General features: G+C 42.1%; 1 long non-coding RNA gene across 1 annotated transcript; it reads left to right on the top strand.

The window, feature by feature from the left end:
• Positions 1–10,546: 10,546 nt before the first annotated feature.
• LOC121977543 lies at positions 10,547–11,529 on the top strand. Its single transcript, XR_006110909.1, has 3 exons — positions 10,547–10,683; positions 10,951–11,029; positions 11,426–11,529. It is a non-coding gene; the product is annotated as an uncharacterized LOC121977543 (long non-coding RNA).
• Positions 11,530–12,903: the final 1,374 nt, after the last annotated feature.

The following is a 12,903-nucleotide window of genomic DNA, read 5'->3' as shown; positions in this document are numbered from 1 at the left end:
GAAATACTATATCCCCAACTGAAAACTCTAGGGGTCTGCGCCGTGTATCAACATAGCTTTTCTGGCGGCTCTGAGTTGTCTCTATCCTCTGGTGGATCTGCTGTATAGCTGCTGTGGTATCTGCTACTAGATCTGTCTGAAGTTCTAGTTCTTTCTGTTCATCACTTTCATACCAGCAGATTGGAGATCTACACCTCCGCCCATAGAGAGCCTCGTAAGGTGTCATACCAATAGTGGCCTGATAGCTATTGTTGTATGCAAATTCTGCTAAACTCAGATATTTGCACCAACTTCCCTTGAAGTCTAGGGCACATGCTCGGAGCATATCTTCAAGTACCTGATTCACTCGCTCCGTCTGACCATCTGTCTGAGGATGGAAGGCTGTACTAAATTTTAACTTGGTGCCCAATGCTGACTGTACACACTCCCAGAAGTGTGATGTGAATCTACTGTCTCTGTCTGAAATAATGGTCCGTGGGACTCTATGTAGTCTAACGATCTCCTTGAGATACAACTGAGCTAGCTGCTCCATGGAGTAGGACATCCTGATAGCAAAGAAGTGGGCTGATTTAGTCAACCTGTCAATTATTACCCAGATGGAATCAAAACCATTCGTGGTTCTGGGTAATCCCACTATGAAATCCATGGAAATATCCTCCCACTTCCATTCCGGGATCTGAATGGGCTGCAGAACTCCTCCTGGTCTCTGATGTTCTGCCTTGACCCTCTGGCAGGTCAGACAAATACTAACATATCTAGCGATGTCTCTTTTCATCCCAGGCCACCACAAACGTTTCTTCAGGTCTTGGTACATTTTGGTGGAGCCCGGATGCATCGCATAGGGAGTCCTGTGAGCCTCGTCTAAAATCTTTCTCTTTAGTTCCTCCTGATCTGGAACACAAAGTCTGTCACCAAAATATAATACTCCACTATCTGAGACCCTGAACTCTCCCCATTCTGATTCTGTCAACCCTTGCTTGATTTTCTGAATTTCAGGGTCTTGACCCTGAGCTGTCTGGATGTCACCAAGTAGGGTAGATGCTAAAGTCATAGTAGAGAGCTATCCCGCTATAAGTTCGAGACCAAAATCGGTAATCTCCTTCTGTAGGGTTGGTGACATGGCTGCCAGGGATAGTAAGGTGGCACTAGACTTCGCCACCTTATTGGCCTTCCCGGTGGTGGAGGATGTCTATATCGTAGTCCTTGACCAGCTCGAGTCATGCATATTCGATCCTTCGAGTGAAGAAGTACTTCAAACTCATGATCTGATACACTCTGCACCGAGCTCCATACAAGTAATGTCTCCAAATTTTGAGAGCGAGACAATCACGTAAGCTCAGCAAGCTCGAGGGTAGTTCCTTTCATAATCCTTGAGTGGTTCGGAAGCATAGTCATCACCTTGCCATTTGCATCGATCGCTCCTAGTCCCAACTTAGAGGCATCACTATAAATGTCAAAGCTGTCTGTGTTTTCTGGTAGAGCCAGAATGGGAGCACTGGTCAATCTCCTCTTTAGCTCACTGAAGCTATTCTCACAGTTCTCTGTCCACTGAAATTTTCTGTTCTTTCTAGTAAGAGCTGTCAGTGGGGAGGCTATCCTGGAGAAGTCCTCTACGAATTTTCTGTAATAACCTGCTAGTCCCAAAAAGCTTCTGATCTCACTGACGTTCTTAGGTCTTTTCCAGTTACTCATAGCCTCTATTTTACTGGGGTCTACCATAATACCATCCTTGGAGATGATGTTGTAGGACCGTTGCGGCCGGCTAGGAGGGGGTTGGATATCCTGCAAACATAAAAAAGACAAACCCTCCTCGAACTATTTAAGCTAACACTTGCATATATAAAGTAAGCTGATAAATTAAAAGCATAAAGAAAAAAGCGAGGCACAAAAGGTTTACTTGGTTACAACCGATGTGGTTGTTAATCCAAGGAAGATTAAGCTCACTAAAAATCTCCTTCAGGCGGAGAAGCCTCGTACAGCAATGTAGCGCAGAAAACAGAAGCTTAGACTAAAAGAAAGCGTGCAAGCACTGGATTTACAATCAGTGAGTTCATTGAAAAGCTTCTAGACCAAGGCTATATTTATAGCCTTAGTCGGGGCGCCTGGGAGATAAAATTTTGCCCAAATCGAGTCAAACTCGATCCGTCAACTTTATCGCTCAAGGTGCCCTGTTCCGGCCCGGAGGTTCGAGCGTCGGACCCAAAGTCAACTCGTTGACTTTTTCCGTCTGGCCGTCCGCTTGCCAGCCTCGTCTCGGTCCAGGTCTTCTGTTCCGGCCCACTAGCTTGGGTGATCTCGGCTATCCGAATAGGCTCACCCAACCCATGTTCCTCTCGAGGCAGCCTTCCTTCCTTCCGTCCCTCGAACGCTGCATGTTCTTCTCTCCCACCGTGTACTCTTCGCATGTCTCGTCCCTGACGCACCGAGCCCCTGCCTCTCTGCCGCCCTCCGCCAGCCGCCTCGCCGACTTCCTGTGTTCCTAAGCTCCTGCACACTTAGACACAAGGGTTAAACAAACGCAAGACCTAACTTAGCTTGTTTGATCACATCAAAACACCTTGGGATTCCAACAATCTCCCCCTTTTTGATGTGAGCAACCCAAGTTAAGTTAGGGTAAACACATGCAATAAAAACAATTTATATTCAAATAAGTCCAAATATTTTTCAAATGAAAAATTATATTACCTCCCCCTAGACTTAACATACTTCTCCCCCTTTGATCACAAAAAAATGGGGTTTCAAGAAAAACAATCTAAGGGTTTAACACTTAGAAAAATTATAGAAATTTATTTCAATATTTTTCGGAGAAAAAAAATATTTCCAAGTTAAAGAAAAAAATTTCTAAGTTAAAGAATGACTTTTTGAAAAATTTCTAAGTTTTCACCAGAAATAAATCTTTCTAAGCCCAAAAAGTTATGCAAGAAAATTAAAAAAAAATGATAGCATTAAAAAAACTTTTCTATGCATTTATTTTTATACTGATACTTATATTAGTAAGTTTTAAATTTCCATTTCAATTTTTCATAACTTCTCAAATTACACTTTTTCAAATATAAAGCCACAGATATTAAACATGCAATAATTTGTATCATGTTAATTTCTATTATTTTTTGAATTTCAACTTCACAAAAATATTCAAATAGCATAGATTCTAACTTGATAAAATTTTTCGACAATATAAAAAATTCTTTCGGCAATGTGCAAAATTCGTTCGAAAGAATATTTTGTAATTTGCAAGAATTTTTTAACAACAAAAATTCTAATTTACTGGAATCTATTAACAATAGATTTCTTAATCTGAAACACCTTTTCGGTGACTTAATTTCTAAATCGCAAAATTCTTTCGAGAGAGTAATTTGTAATTCAAAAAATTCTTCTAATTTGCATAATTCTTTTGTCAAAATATTTTTTAATTTGCAAATTTCTTTGGATAATATTTCAAATTTGCAAGACAAATTTGACAATTGATTTTCTAATTCAAAAAACTTTTTCGGTAATTCAATTTTTAAATCGCAAAAATCTTCAGGCAATTTTTCTATTGAATTAACCGGTTGTTCAGAGATAGAGACCATACCTTACTTACCTCGTTGGTCGTTGGTTCTCCCTCTGTTGAATTAATTTCTTCCGAAGATTCTCCCCCTTTATCGATCTCGGGATGTACTTACTGTTAATGCCTTGAATTTCTTCCGTCTCGGATTCTTCGATGACTCGATGTCTATTGAGGGACGGCTTCAATCGGTTCTTCATAGAGTTTTAAGAACTTTTCCCAAAGTTCTTTTATACTGTTGTATTCGCCAACTCTATCAAAGTCTTCGTTTGGTATTGCGGTTAAAATGTGAAACTCGCCCGACCGTTTCCATTGACTCCACGTTGCTTCTTGTTATATAGGCGTAGATCGAGTTCTTCTCCATTCGTTGTCTTTGGTGCTTCATAACCTGTTTTCATTATTGAGAAATACCAATATCAAAGTACCTCCATTTGTTGCTTCCGAAGCAAGCTCCCCTCGAATGTTGGTGGGTAGTCGCTAGCTCCGGCCATTGTTTTGTTGCTTCAGACGGTTAGTCCTTCCGAGGCGCGTCTGCTCTGATACCACTTGTAGGACCGCGCCGGCTCTAGAGGGGGTTGGATATCCTGCAAACATAAAAAGACAAACCCTCGAACTCTTTAAGCTAACACTTGCATATATAAAGTGGTGATAAATTAAAAGCATAAAGAAAAAGCGAGGCACAAAGGTTTACTTGGTTACAACCGATGTGGTTGTTAATCCAAGGAAGATTAAGCTCACTAAAATCTCCTTCAAAGGAGAAGCCTCGATAGCAATATAGCGCGAAATGGCTTAGACTAAAAGAGAGCTGCAAGCTTTGGATTTACAATCAGTGAGTTCATTGAAAGCTTCTAGACCATATTTATAGTTTAGTGCGCTGGAAGGGTTCCGGCGCCTGGGGATAAACTTATCCCCAACGCTTAGATCGAGTCAAAACTCGATCTGGTCAACTTTACTTTCAGGCGCGAGGGTTCCGGCGCCCGAGGGTTCTGCGCCTCAACCCCAAAAGTCAACTCTGGTTGACTTTTTCCGTCCGGTCGCTCCGCTTCGGTTCAGCTCGTCTCGGTCCGAGTCTTCTGTTCCGACTCCACTAGCTTGGGTGATCTCGGCCATCTGGAATAGGGCTCACCCGAACCCATGTTCCGGCCTTCTCCTCGAGCAGCCTTCCTTCCCGGTTTCTCGTCCCTCGAACGCCGCGCACGTTCTTCTCATCCACCGGTGTACTCTTCCGCGGTCACCTCGTCCCTCGGACGCACCGAGCCCGTCGGCTCTCTCCCGTGCCGTCCTTCTCGCTAGCCGCGTCTTCCGCTAGACTTTCTATGTTCCTAAGCTCCTGCACACTTAGACACAAGGGTTAAACAAACGCAGGACCTAACTTAGCTTGTTTGATCACATCAAAACACCTTGGGGTTCCAACAGATGTGACCCAAAAAGGCTACCTGATCTAGCCAGAATTCACACTTTGTGAACTTGGCATACAGCTGATTCTGCCGAAGAATCTGTAGTACTATCTTCAGGTGCTCTGCGTGTTCTTCCTGAGTTCTCGAATAGATAAGGATGTCATCGATGAATACGATAATGAACTTATCTAAGTATTCTCTGAATATCCTGTTCATGAGGTCCATGAAAGTAGCTGGAGCATTTGTCACGCTAAAGGGCATGACTACGAACTCATAGTGTCCGTATCTGGTCCTGAAGGCTGTCTTGGGTATATCACCTTCTTTAACTCTCACTTGGTGATATCCCGATCTGAGATCTATCTTAGAGAACACTACTGCTCCCTTTAGCTGATCAAACAGGTCATCTATTCTGGGAAGAGGATACCTGTTCTTGATTGTGACTTGGTTTAGTGCTCTGTAATCTATACACAGGCGCATGCTCCCGTCCTTCTTCTTCACGAACAATACAGGCGCTCCCCATGGTGAGTGACTAGGACGTATGAAGCCCTTGTCAAGCAGCTCCTGTAGTTGCTCCTGAAGCTCCTGAAGTTATGCTGGAGCCATGCGGTAGGGTGTTTTGGAGATGGGATTTGTACCGGGAATGAGTTCTATCTCGAATTCAATCTCCCTGTCTGGTGCTAGGCCTGGTAACTCTTCAAGAAAGACTGCTGGGTGGTCACATATGACTCGGACCTCCTCTAGATTTCGGTCCTTGTCCTGGCTGCTACTGACTACATGTGCTGAGAATCCCGTACATTCTGAATCTAGTAGTTTCTGTGCCTTCAGAGCTGAGAGAAACTTCTTGGCCTTTCTCTTTGGTTCTTCTACGAACCCAAACTGCACTCCTGTTGACATTCTCTGTTTACGACACTCTATGAGGCGTCGTACTTCATCGAAAGTCCATTCCAAAATGACATCGTAATCACATATCTAGCACTATCGATCACAAAAGAGTTCTCTCTGCGCTATAATGACCGGCACCGCCTGCTGCTTGGATGTCATAATTTCTCGAAGGTAGTGTCGAAACGACCAACGAATACCTCGGGGTATCGCTAACATTTCGCGAATGCCTGGATATATAAGAATGGGTTGTCCCAGATTTAATAAGATGCTTGCACTTTGTAAAATACTAATCGACTGTAACAACCGCCGAGGCATTGCTACATCCTCTTTGGTGAGTGAATAGATCCTGCTCGCCGTGGCTGAGGGAGCTTCTAGTCCGCTCGGCCGATGGATGGACCGCCCAGCACCGCATCCGTGTAATGGTCAGGTTGGCCTCCATGCTGAATCGGGTGGTTGCGAAAAATCGGTCTTGTTCGGCACCGCTAGCCATATGCCCTCTTGTCCACATTTGAAGCATCCTCGTGTGCCCTTGCGACAAACTCGGTGGAATCTCCCATAAGTAGAACACTTGGGATAACTAGTCGTTGTTGGTCGGTCCTCCTTTTGGGTAACTCCCGGTTTGCGTTTGTTCGGAGTTCCTTTCCGCTAGAGTCGTGGGCTGTGGCCTGGTGTTTTCGAGTACCGAGCCTCCCTAACCTTTGGACTCGAGAGGACTTGCTTCGCTATTTGATATTGTTCGTAGTGCTCGGTGGTCAAAGCACCGCTACTAGTTCTTCGGTTTGCGCCTCGGACGTCGCCGTCACGTTCATTGTTATTTCCGCCTTACCATCTTGAGCATCAACCGGACTCGTTTTTCAAGGTCGACTAATTCGGGGCATAGACGAGCCAACTGTTGAATTTCTTCACGGCTTCCTCCACCGAAAGATTGCTCGGCGAAATTCGAACTCGTCGTAGTGGCGGTTTGTGACCGCATGAAAGAACTCTTCAAAGAATTCTCTCAAGTCACCCCATGTCATCTCGTTCACCGGGCGCTTAATTCTCCCACCACATACTTACGCCCCCGACAAAGTAAAGAGGCGATTTCACTTTCTCATGCCCGCGACCCAAGCTCCATCGTATTTTCGAAGATCAACCGTGCTTGAGCATCCCATGGTTCACGGTGCTGCGAAATTCTCGACTTAATTTTCGCCACTGATCGATAAGCTCCTCCTGCCCTCGCTGGCAGCTACCGGTAGAGGTTGACCTGTGGAACCGCTATTACTGTTGGGGTTGCCATGTTAGGTTCCGGAGTGATAGTGGGAGTATTCTGCTGACTAGCCCTTAAGGTGGCTATCTCCTGCTGTTGTTCAGCTAGCTGCTTCTGTAACTAAGCCACTACTGCGGTAAGGTTTGGGGGAGGCACTGAGCTGCCTGCCTCATGCTGGGGCTCAGTAGCTGGTGTCTTTCTAGCTGGGCGTCCTCGTACCATTTTCTAAAGAAATAAAGGACATACATAACTAACAGGATCATATTGCATAGCTATTGTTATCATGTTAGATGTTATCATATAAAAAACAAGCTCTAGTCATCTATAAACATGAAAACAAACTAAGCACAAATAAAGTGATAGATGTTCTTACTTGGAAGTTGCAGGTTCAATGCTGATGTGTGTGTAGAAAGTATGGAACTTTTGCTCTGATACCACTCTGTAACGACCCGCCTCCTACTGACACTAAGCTGCGAGGTCGGACCGTTACATTATGCTGTGCTAAGCTATAAGGTGCGGAAAACCGTACTAATTAAAATTTTACTTTTCTAATGACTATTACAGTCTGTAGACTAGGTTCAAAGACCTTTCCATTGACATGCATACACTAGGGAAGGAACCCAAACCTTTGATTTGATCGAAAGACTGAAATGAGACCCTTCCACCTGAAATCCGACACTCCAATCGATCAGCTGATCGATTGGAGTCATCTGATCGATCCGCTGATCGATTCAGCGTGCTACTGTGCACGGACAAGATTCTGGATCGATCGACTGATCGATCCGTCCTGACTAATCGATCCCTTGATCGATTCAAGGCGCTACTGTGCGCGGGGGTAATATTCTGGATCGATCGACTGATCGATCCAGACTTGCCAATCGATCCAGTGATCGATTCCAAGGCCTTCTGTTCGCGACAGAACACGTCCGGAATCGATCGGCGGATCGATCCCGGAGCTTACTGTTCGCGGTACAAACTCCTCAATCGATCAACTGATCGACTGAAGACCCCCAATCGATCGGCTGATCGATCGGGGTTTCTGATTTCATATCAGGAGTCTGATTTCAGCACTATTTCTTACCAAACTCACACACATAAGTTCTAACATGGCTATAAACATACCAATAACAATTAACGGACATTCTAAGCATGCTCACTAACAATCTAAACAGGTCTTTCATGATTCCAAACATTAAAATAACTAGAAGTGCGGAAACGTAATAACTTAAGAAAATGCTAAAGGTTTCTAATTTTTTTTAGTTTCTCTAAGATCTTAATTCCAAGTTCCATCCACACACATCTTCCTTGCATTGTCATCCAGCCTCCGCTAATCCATCCTTCCTTTACCTTTTTCTGCAGTATAAGGAAAAGGAGTATATGTAAGCTCAAGAGCTTAGTAAGAAACCATCTACCTCACAAAACATGCATACGATGCAACTTATGCTTTTAAAACATGCTATTTGAAATATATGCTGACGTTACTAAACATGGATTCTAAAACATAGCATAATCACATACGATACATGGCAATCATAGCTGAGCATAAAACCATCATGTGGATCCATAAGAACAAAACTGAAATAAAAACTAAACTACACTACTGCTAACTGATGCTAAGCTGCTCTATATTCAAATAAAATATATTGTGAAGTTTTGAAAGCTATTTATCATAAATAGATGAAAATATATAATCATGCTGCTGATGGGCCCGGCAACTGTTCTTGCTGTGTGCGCATCCCTAACTAAATCCGAGGTTGCAAATTCCGAATCTAGTAGAGTTTACTAGGTTATCTAAACCTAGGGATGACTATGGGAGCCCAACCTAATGGACATCTAGTCTAGTACAGTGCCACTGCTGAAAATAAAATACTAGTTATAGCTGGATTATCTTATCTTGCTATTTCTAGGTTATCTGAACCTAGAGCTAGGTTATCTGAACCTAGAGGCGACTGTGGAAGCCCACCCATTGGACCGTAGTCCCATAAAAACTGTAGCAAGACTAAATGTGCTATAAAATGCTTCTTTTGCATTTATCTAAACTATGGAAATGCCTATAGTGGCATATTACTGAACTAAGCATTAAAGCAAACACTTGGTGTGCGCTAATTCACACCATATATACTGAAAATTCTGCATATGCCCAAACTAATGCATAAAACGTACGAAGATCTACTTATACTGCAAGTGAGGGGTTTCTTACCTCTTGCGCTAGTTTTCTTATGATTCTAATCGCTAGTTTTCCAGTGAAGAAGATCTTTTCGACGATCTCCTTGCGTCTACGTGTTCTTCTCGCGGAGAAGAGCGTTCTCGTGTCGGAGTTGTTGCCGGAGGGAGCCCTTATGACCCTAGAGATGAAACCCTAGCCTTTCCTTGGCTTAATGTGTCGAGAGGGTGAGGAATAGAAGTGGTATCGGCGGTGAGGGTTTGAGGGAAAAGAAAAGTTGCGTTCCCAAATCCCTCCTCACTTAATTATTTCCTATTTATATTAAGTGGTTTATTTGGCCAACTCAAACATAAATATAATTGATCCTCTCTTCTTTCAGCACACCCTTGCTCGGCCACATGGTTACTTAATCTATCTAAAAGTCATAAGGTTTGATAGGTCTCGGGTTCGATTCCCGCTTAAGCTGTTTTCATTTCTTATTTATTTTTGCTACCTCCGCTACTCTAAAAATTCCATAAAATTATCCTAAAATTCTAGGAAAATAATAGAATACTTCTACTAATTTATTTGGAAATTTTCGGGCGTTACAGTGGGTTTTGATCGAAATCCACTAATGGACCTAGAGAGCTTCGATCACACCCATTTCAGTTCCTATGGATTTCTAAGGTGTATCCATTATTTATTTCAATGTTTCATAGATATTAACATGTAAAATGGAAGAATCATCAAAAAAGCTCATGTTGGGCCTGATATGGAATCATATCAGGCTCTTCCATATTAGGCCCAACGTGGGCTTGATATCATTCCATATCAATCATTCTGACATTGGGCCTGATATGATTTCATATCAGACCTAATGTGGGTATTTTTGATGATTCTTCTTTGTTACATGTTAATAACTCTGAAAAATTGAAATAACTAATGGATACCATATTTGAATTCCTTGAAATCTCATAAATTCATAAAAATTGAAATGAGTGCAATTGGAATTCTCTAGGTCCATCAGTGGATTTTGACCGAAACTCACTGATTAACTTAGAGGGCTCTGATTACACTCATTTCAATTCTAATGAATTTCTGATAGTGTAAAAAGTTTAAATATGTTATCCATTGTTTATTTTAACTTTTTTAAATATATTAAAATATTATTAAAAAATTAACTAAATTTTATGTAATGTCATTCATATATTCTATATGTATGTGAAAATAGAAATTATAATTGAAAAGGTGCAGTCATGTGATAAATAATAAAATAACATATGTGTTTTTAGTAACTTTATTTAGGTGCGCCGGGAACCTTCTCTCTCAGTAACTCACATACTGCTTCCAGAACCTTCTCTCTCGCTAACTTACAGACTGCTTCCAGAACCTCTCTCGATCGCATCTCCAATCTTTGATCTCATAGATCTCATTTCTACTTCCCTGTAGTCTGATCCATTTATCAAAGGTATACTTTTCGATCTGCCTTTTTAATATGTAGCTACTTTGATTTGATTTAGTGAAGAAAATGTGGAGTTTCCCAGATTTGAATAAATTGACTTTTGAGTTTGATGGTATTTGTTTCATTTATTCTGAGCTTTTGTTGGGTTGTTTTCTTTTTGCATTTGGAAGAAGAGATCGATTGCTTCTCATCTAGTGGCGATGCTACTTATTTTGAGACATTTAGTGATGTCTTTAACCGTGTGTTTGATGTCTGATGCGTATAACACCTAAGGAAATGGCGAAGGCTGTTGCTGTCCTGGGTAGCAGTGAGGGTGTTAACGGCACAATTTACTTCGTCTAGGAAGGAGATGGTGAGCAATCTTTGGAAATACTACTTCTGGAACGCAAAGTACCTGTCAAATCCCGAAGCAATCTTGTGTAGAGCATGTGTAGGTAGAGTGATTTGGTATTTTACTATCTATTGATTTTGCTACTGATATGAAACATTAGCTATTCTTAATTTCATTATTGCCTTTCTTTAAGATCAATGGTTCTCATGTTGTCCTCCTACTTCTTCCCTCTCCACTACATTTTAGTTTTTTGGCATGTCAAATAGTCTAGATTTTCTTTTTCAAACAAAAAAATTGCAGCATAAACCAATCTTCAGCTAGCTAGTCATAAAAGTTGCTGAGTGATACCTCAATATGAGATTAGTTTTTTCCTCCTGATTTCTCCTGTTTCTTATAGCAAGTTTGTTCTTGCAACAGATAATTGGAGTGCGAAGGCAATCACAAGGAAGACAACTGGTATTGGAAGGATGAAATATCTCCCTCATATGCCACAAAGGTTCAAGAACAATTTCAGAGAAGCTATTCAATTTTTCTTCTTTGAATTTGTAATGTCCTAAACTTGTATTAAATGGTTGACAAATAGTCGGAAAATTCCCCATGGATGATGATGATTTTAGTACTCTCCTTTTAGGTACTGAAGCAGCACCAAGAAAGAAGGCTGCAACTGTTTAAATTGAATTGTTTCGTTTTAGCTTCTGGAGTCTTATGAGGGTTTCTTAAAACTTAATTGTTGAACGACAAGACTTCTTTGATGCGGATTATAGAGGTGAGATTAAATTATTAGTTCTTAATAATTCTAATAATATAATCTCATTACAAGCAGGAGAAAGCATTGCCCAGTTTATTCTGGAAAGAATTATTACTCCTTCAGTAGAAAAGGTGGAATCTTTATCCTCAACTAAACGGGGAGAAGGAGCTTTTGGTTCTACAGAATTGGTACTTCCAGAATTGGTACTTCCAGCACCAATAAATTCTATGGAACTGGCACTCTCGGCACCAACAAAATCTTTGTTAAACAGACATGAGATATCTTCATAAATGAACAACAAGGTACAGCTATATTGATATCGTACTAACACGATTTAGACGCCACGAACGCTGCGGGAGGTTTTGAGGACGCCACCGATGATTCCCGACATTTGCTTTACCGTAGCACCTTTTGAATACACCGTTAATATTGTCGTAACGACAAGATGTTACCCGACGTCCACACGCCGCCACCACTTCATCACGAAGGAAAGAAGACGACACACATAATCGTGACAGAACGTCATCTTTCCGTCACGGTAACGAACAGAATTAACGACCGTACCGAATGTCGCAGCTGCGCGGAGCGATTGGCGGCGGGCAAGAGTACGCATCGGGGCCGACGTGCCATTCACGAGTCAGCCACTGGCCAGCGCGATTTTAGATCATGGCTTGGCACGTCAATCATTAAACTCGACGAGGTCATCTGATATGTCGCACCGCACACTTGCCCCACATAGATGGCACGAAAGAGTCAATGCACCGACCACGTGCCCATGGAATACCTGACACACACATCATTGAAGACGTGACGCAGCACGTTTATCTGACCAGACAGGCATGGTGGCGAGGGCGAGACTTGAATTCAGTGAGACTGTCATGACACACTCGCCATCATTTAGTGATTACCATGAATAGGCCACTCAGAAGACGCACGAGAGCCAGCAGAATCTTGCTATTTCCACTTTTAAGTGAGTAATTAGTTTCAGTACTGCCCACATAAGCAAGTGGAAGCAAGTACTAGAAACTAATTACTCACTTAAAAGTGGAAATATTACAAGGATTTTGTAACAGAAAGAGCTTGAGTATGGGCTTTGGTAAGCTCGTGAACTCAAGGTGGCTACAAACTAAGACTCCGAGGTACTCTC

This window comes from Zingiber officinale, chromosome 4B (assembly GCF_018446385.1).
Source record: "Zingiber officinale cultivar Zhangliang chromosome 4B, Zo_v1.1, whole genome shotgun sequence".
Classification (NCBI taxonomy): Eukaryota; Viridiplantae; Streptophyta; class Magnoliopsida; order Zingiberales; family Zingiberaceae; genus Zingiber; species Zingiber officinale.
The sequence above is the reverse complement of the archived record's forward strand: the minus strand, read 5'-3'. Positions and strand labels throughout refer to the sequence as shown.